Source organism: Limanda limanda, chromosome 15 (assembly GCF_963576545.1).
Source record: "Limanda limanda chromosome 15, fLimLim1.1, whole genome shotgun sequence".
Lineage (NCBI taxonomy): Eukaryota > Metazoa > Chordata > Actinopteri > Pleuronectiformes > Pleuronectidae > Limanda > Limanda limanda.
In genome coordinates, this window is record NC_083650.1 from 26,298,008 (window position 1) to 26,305,456 (window position 7,449).

Sequence of the window (7,449 nt, forward strand, 5' to 3'; positions counted from 1 at the left end):
TTCGGTAGTGACAATTTTTGGGAGAGGAAAAACATTCCAACACAGTCTGAAAATACAACATAAAAATTGACGGTTCTTTTACTAGATATGTGTACTTTAGATATGGTACAATATATATAAGGAAAAAGTTTTAGGAATAAAACATACAAAATTTCAAAATATTTCCAACCTGACTTTGCACCAATTCGATAGAATGGCCCATTAAGGAAGATAGAGATCAATAAAGAAAAGAGCTGACTCACATTCAGTGTGTCCACATGAGAGGAGTGTATTCAGCACTGAAAGAAACATTGGTATCTCATCAGACATTAATAAACCTGCTAAATAATCAAACACAGTACAGACTCTAGTAATAAGTCTGTTAGTAAGTACTGTTATATTGTAAAAGCGAGTATAAGCAGTAGTGTTAAAACTACCCATCAAAGAAATTGTACAAAAGTATGAAATGTCTTGAGAATCAATAACTCAATGAATAAAAGAAGTTAAAATATCAGTGATCTACTGTGTTTGATCCATTTATTTGAATTCATGTGGATCAGATGATTGTTTCTCTGATAATCATCGGGACAATATTCACAGCCTGTAACTTTAAAGTCTATAATTCCATGAGAACATCACAATGTTTGTTTTGTTTCTAAATCAACTTTTCTTATATCAAATTATCTTTTGGCAAATAAATCAATGAATCAGGTATAAAATTGGTCTTTTTTCATGTGTCGGGCATCAAATAATAAATTTAGAGAAAATATAATTTCCTCTTTCTAACGGTTCTCCAAAAATCACAATGTTGTCTCAAATAAAAGTTATTAAAGTGCATGTAACAGAAAACATGCGTCTGGTTACCTCAGCAAACAGATAAAGACATTTCAGTTCCAGCAGCTGTTGCTGTGGTTGGACAAACATCTAATAAACATTTTGCATTCATAGAATAAAAGTTTCTGATACTCACAGAATAAGGACAACACCCGGAGCAAAGAGTTCCCCATGGTCCCATCCAGCAGCGCCACTCAGACACACTTCAAGACAGGTGGAGAATCAGTGGAACACATCTCTTATCAACATGAGAGAGGGAGGTGTTGGTGCACTTCTGTTTCCTGGGTCAGTTTCCTTCTTCACAGGAACCTCACACCCCCACTCTGAGGCTGCTTGTACTTTAATACGTTTCTGTTGCTGTCGAGCCACCGTGATAGAAATCAGCACACGTCCCTGCACCAGACAGAACTGTCCTCCTGATAGTTACTGGACATTTTGAATTATATGATATCTGAAATAATGGGGATAGCAAAGATGGGAATTTAACACAGTAAAAAAGAAAAGTAGTATTGCCTCAAATATGTCTTGAGTGTAAAATGTCTTTGTAGATTATGATCATTTCATGTTGTAGAAGATGTCTTTGACTTTATGTTGACAGGAAACAACGTTATCTGACAGGAAACATGCAATCAGATGTTAAAACTACAGCATGCGACATGTGTCCTTTAATTCTAATTCCAAAGACGTCTATATTATCACTGATTTACAGGCAAGCAAATAATCTGACATTTGTGTGTTGATTTAATTCATAAACACTAGAATGACACAAGATGTAGAATTTCCCTCTGAGTGCCTCCGCCGAGCCCCGACAGTCCAGTTCAATCATCTGCAAACACTAATATACCAGTTCTCTAAATGGGAATCTTTCACTGGGAAACTGGTGGAAAAGTCCAACATGTTCATTTTAAACAAAGTGAAAAACTTCCTGCCCCTTTGTCCGTTTCTGCACCAAACTCATTGGGTTCTTGGTTCCATCCTTCTGCCAAGTTTTGTGGATATTGGTTCAGTAGTTTTTGTGAAATCCTGCTGATAAACCAACAAACACAACAAAGGACATGGGTGACAACATGAGCTCCTGGTGGAGGTGGAGACGGCTTTCATGGAGATCAGAAGATAATACATCACTTTATTGAGTCTTTTCAGGATCCGTCCTCTGACTCCAGATGCTCTGCATGAAGAATGCTGCTTAAAATGCAGACTTTTAAAGAGCATGTATCTATGATGTGTGAAATGCTGGTGATCACCTTCAATCACAGTGTGAAGAAGAACCTCACAAGAACCATGTGCAGCAGTAGTTTGAATTCATCACATTCACTTTTACCCAAACTACAAATAGAAGTGTAGTTAAATGTAAAAAGCCTTTTGATGCCTGGAGATCGGTGATGAGATTCTGACTCCTGCTTAGTCACAGCAGAACCTGGTTTGAAGAAGTTGAGGTGACGCTGTGTCACAATCAAATTATGAAATTCAGCTCCACTTCCTCCTCAATGCACGAACACCTGATCGTATCTTTCTACAGCAGCAAACTACTTCCAGGAGAGCTTTGTATACGCCGTTCAAATATGCAGCTATAAGTCAAAATTCACATCAGTAGATGACGTGGAAATAAAAACAGGATTTCTGGTGGTGTGTCTGTTTGGTAAAAAGTAAAAAGTCTGTAAGAAAACATATCAACACCATTTGAACGAGCTTCACACTGAAAGGCTTCAACGTGTTTTATACACAGATGGAAAAATATGTCAAAGTTAAACCTGTTGTTTGTTTTATTATATTCAAGTAAATGTTTTACATTGAAATACAATTTAATTTAGGAAGAACAAAATTGGCTTAATTAATGGGGGGGGTGGATGAATGTAATGTAGTATTTTTACTTCGTAACTGTACTTAAGTACATATTTACGTATCTGTACTTTACTTAAGTAAAAATAATAGTGCATACTTTTACTTTTATCTATACTTTTACTCACTACATTTCTACAATATGTGTCGTTACTTGTTACATTTTATGAACACAGGTTCGCCAAAATGTTGCTGTGACGGAGCGGCTCCGTCACTGACCGCCAGCGCTCCACACAGTCACACACAGTCACACACAGTCACACACAGTCACACACAGTCACACACGCAGCCACACACACGCCAACAAACATTTCCACTCTTCCTGTTAAAGTTCGTAGTTGATCACTATCTAACCATCAGCTACTCTGTTTAGCGCTGGGCCGACGGAGGGTGCACACTCGTCAGCTCCGCATCTGGGTGACACACACACACATACGCATCTGGGTGACACACACACACAGACACACAAACACACACACACACAGTCACACACAGTGGCCCGTGAAGAAGGAGGAGGAGACGTTTCTTTAGTTTTAACGCCGCCACTTTATTTATTGACTGTCCAACACTCTCATCACCTCTAGGTGCTCGTTCACTTCTCGTAGTATTCACACTCTTCTTGCGCCTTTCCCACAACACCCAGGTGCACTACGTCACTCTCTGGGCCCGGTCCTTAAAGGGGCAGGCCATACCTGCAACAGCGCGTTTGGCAGCAGCACTACAACCTTGCCTTTGCTGAAACATTTAACAGACAGCCTGACTAACTGCCTATTCAACATGGATCCAGAGTCAGCCTCAACTGAGCCCTCTGTTGTGCAATAGTAGTAGACTTGACGTTGGCTAATTATTAATAATCATGAAATATGATTATTAAAATAATGAAAATTATTTATTAAAAATAATTAAAAATGATAAAGCTATCAATTAAGAATAGTAAAATAATCAATTGGAAATTATACGGTTATCAATTAAGAACAGTTAAATAATTAATGAAAACAATAAAATGATCAATTAAGAATAATACAATCTGTAATTTTTACTTATCGTCGCAGGGCACCACCCTGGTTACAGGGACCAACAAGTCAATCTATAAAGATCAGTCTCAGTTTATTAAAGTTAAATTAATAATCTCAATATTTAATATTAATGATTATATAATAAACAATGAAGGGTTTTAAGTTCAAGCACAGGCTATCATAATCCAGCTGTATTCACATACATATGCACAAATAATCACAAGATACAGATACTCTAATTACAAAAGGATATATTAAAAAGGGGAAATAAGGTTAATTTTATTCAATGATTCTTCATTTAACATGAAGAATTTATGAGAATGAATGATTTAACATTGAATTCCAATATTTCAAAGATAACAACAGCAGCAGCACTTATCACAATTTAGAACACACATGTAAAACCTATGGTCTATCTATGTGTGTGTGTGTGTGTGTGTCTATCTGTGTATCTATGTGTCTCTGTGTGTGTGTGTGTGTGTGTGTGTGTGTGTGTGTGTGTGTGTGTGTGTGCGTGTGTGAGAGAGAGAAAAGGGGAGTGGCGATGACGTATGACGCAGTCACGTGGTGACGTGGTATGGTCGAATCCAAGATGGTGGTACCTTCACGTTATTCAAAACAGAGGCCTATGTAAATGACAACGTGAGGCCGAAGCCAAAATGGCGGTGGGCCACGTGAGTTACACAACGGAAACGTCAGACAAAGAGATTCTTATCTCGGTGTGCTTTTGGCGCCAAATGGCGGCGAGATGCGTTTAGGCTCTCTAAGTCTAGATTTATCTATGACACGTGAAATGTATGAATGCAGATTGGAAACGTGTGTGTAAGCAGGTTTAGGAGAAGAGAGAGAGAGAGAGAGAGAGAGAGAGAGAGAGAGAGAGAGAGAGAGAGAGAGAGAGAGAGAGAGAGAGAGAGAGAGAACATGCAAGCTCTTAAAGTTTACAGTGATTTCACCACTCTGTTGTGCAATAATGGTTAGGAGTGATACCATAAGATGGTGTGCCTTTAGGTGTTCAATAAATTTCGTTATCAAAATAAAATATAAAACATTAATATTTAAAATATTAATACTAAATCATAACTTTAGTTTGTTTAAGTTCTATAATGGGCACCACCCTTCACAGAAGGGAAACGATAGCCAATTTGTTGATTAAGATCAGTCTCATTTAGATCTAGTTCAATTATAAATCTTAATATTTACTATTAAAGATTATATATTGAACAGTTAAGGTTTATAGAGTTCTTGACAGTGTAACGGTTGGCAAAATTCAGTTATGCAACATTAATGAAAGGACAAGTTTAAAAGAAAACATTTATTATGGACATAATAAACTGTCACTCAGTATTTATTCATTTAGAGCATCGGACCGATTCCCTCACATCAGTGGATCCTCATCTCCTCTGGGATATTATTTGAAAAGTTTATTCATTTCTTGATAGTGATCTCCTTTGCTCTGTGCTCTGTGCTCCAGATGGCTCAGTCCCGTTCACTGCAGCGATCTGATGACACACGCACAGTGTTAGAAGATATTATTAAAACCTATTAATGACTCGGTTCCATAACTCCGCTGTTAAATCGTATCTGAACGTTATTCGCTGTAAGTTGTTTCATATATTTTTTAATTAAAAGGCTTGTGTTGAGCAGATAAGTCGCGCAAGCAAAACTAAGCTGTTGGTTTTAATGTTAATGATGAATTGGATCAATAATCTGATTCAGTTCACCACCTCACGTCTGCATCGACACTTTCCCGTCTCCAAAACGTTCATAGGCATGGGTCCCATCAAGTTTGTTTTTTTTAAATCCCAACGTCTCCATGAGAAGTGGCAAACGCACGTTTCAAGCCTGTTTTGTGCGCATGCAACGGTTATAAACGAGACCCGAGGACTCTGTCTTTTAGAACCTGAAGTAAAGACCTGGACTCTGTCTTTTAGAACCTGAAGTGAAGAAAAAGAAAAACCTCAACTTGAAAAAAACTGAACTAATTTCATAACAAGTCATATTAAACAGCGTTGTTGTTTATCCCACTCTCCTGTTTCACTAAATCAGTCAACGTAAACGTATCACTGCTTTGGAACCATTACAATATCTTCAGATTTCCGAACAGAAGACGTGTTCCTGAACGCATCAAAGGAAGGACGCATGCGCCGTCCCGTCTCGAATCCTATTGGTCCGTTTCAAACTGTCACCCGCCAGTCGAGTTGTTGTGGAGCTTCGCGCTGAATGGAGGAAGTGGAGCGAGGCGGCTCGTAGAGGCACTTCCGGTGGTACCGGAAGCTGCCAGTGATCTGTAGAGGCAGCTGGCACGCTGTTCCGGTAACGATCCCTCCCTCCGCAGGTCCACCTTCAGAAACTTTGTTAGATCAGCCGTTCCCAGACTTAAGAAGGCCGCGGCCCAATATGAAAACTGAAAAATGTGTGCGGCCCACCCACACCTTTAATCACAACTACATGATCCACACACAGGACTAGAATCATACATATTATACATATTATAGCAAAAATAATTGTATATGAACGCAGGCATATGCAGTGCAAATCCAATAACATCCACATTTAAGCACAACAATTTGCAAAGCAACCAACATAAAAAAAAAAGAAGTGCAGATAGGGAATTGTTAAAAATATATTCTTACTGTTTGTATAACAAAGCACGACAAGGATATCTGGGAGAAGACAAACACATTTGAGCCATAACCAAATATACTGAAGGTGTTTCAGCTGGGCCTGCGACGGGACTTTCTGCGAGTCCTCTTTTTAGTTTGGAATGATTTAGTTGGACTTTGTGATTTCTGAGATTTGGCAGCAAAACGAGACTGTGTCCAGAAACTATCTTATTGTGTGTGCCTAGAACTAGTTTCCCTTTGCTGAGTCATCATGAGGGGCATTGTGTATTATTCCTGCTACTGATGAAAGGTCCATGTTTAGTGATATTTACAGAATTATTTAGTGGTTATTCTGTGGTTTATTAGTGTTCTTAGAACACAAGAGGCACTTGTTTATTCTGTTGTGTTGATTATTTGTTGTCCCTAAGTTCAGATGCACTAGTCCAATACTATTTGAACCTCAGCATCTGGGGTTCCAAATTTGTTAAATTATACATTATATGTATATTGTTGTTATAATTTTTCAGTAGGTTGAAATAAATCCTGAAGAGCAATTTTGGGTTGTTTTGCACTTTGCATTTTTACTTTTGATACTTAAGTACATTTCAACACCAGATACTTTTGATACTTAAGTTTAATATGAGCTACTTCAAGACTTTTACTTAAGTCATTTTCTGACGGGTGACTTTTACTTTTACCGAAGTCGCTTTCAGGTCAGATATCTGTACTTTTACTCAAGTATGGCTTTCAAGTACTTTATACACCACTGATGGTTTCTTTGTCACATCGATTCTGCGTCTTTAAAACAGTGGACATCAAAGGCCGCCGCGTTAAAACACTGGACATCAAAGGCCGCCGCGTTAAAACACTGGACATCAAAGGCCCCGCGTTAAAACACTGGACATCAAAGGCCGCCGCGTTAAAACACTGGACATCAGAGGCCCCGCGTTAAAACAGTGGACATCAAAGGCAGCTGCGTTAAAACACTGGACATCAAAGGCCGCCGCGTTAAGACAGTGGACATCAACGGCAGCTGCGTTAAAACACTGGACATCAAAGGCAGCTGCGTTAAGACAGTGGACATCGAAGGCAGCTGCGTTTACAACCAGTGGCAGTTTCTGTCGACACCGGAAGTGCCTTTACGAGCTGCCGCTGCCACGATGTGAGTTTGCCCCTGA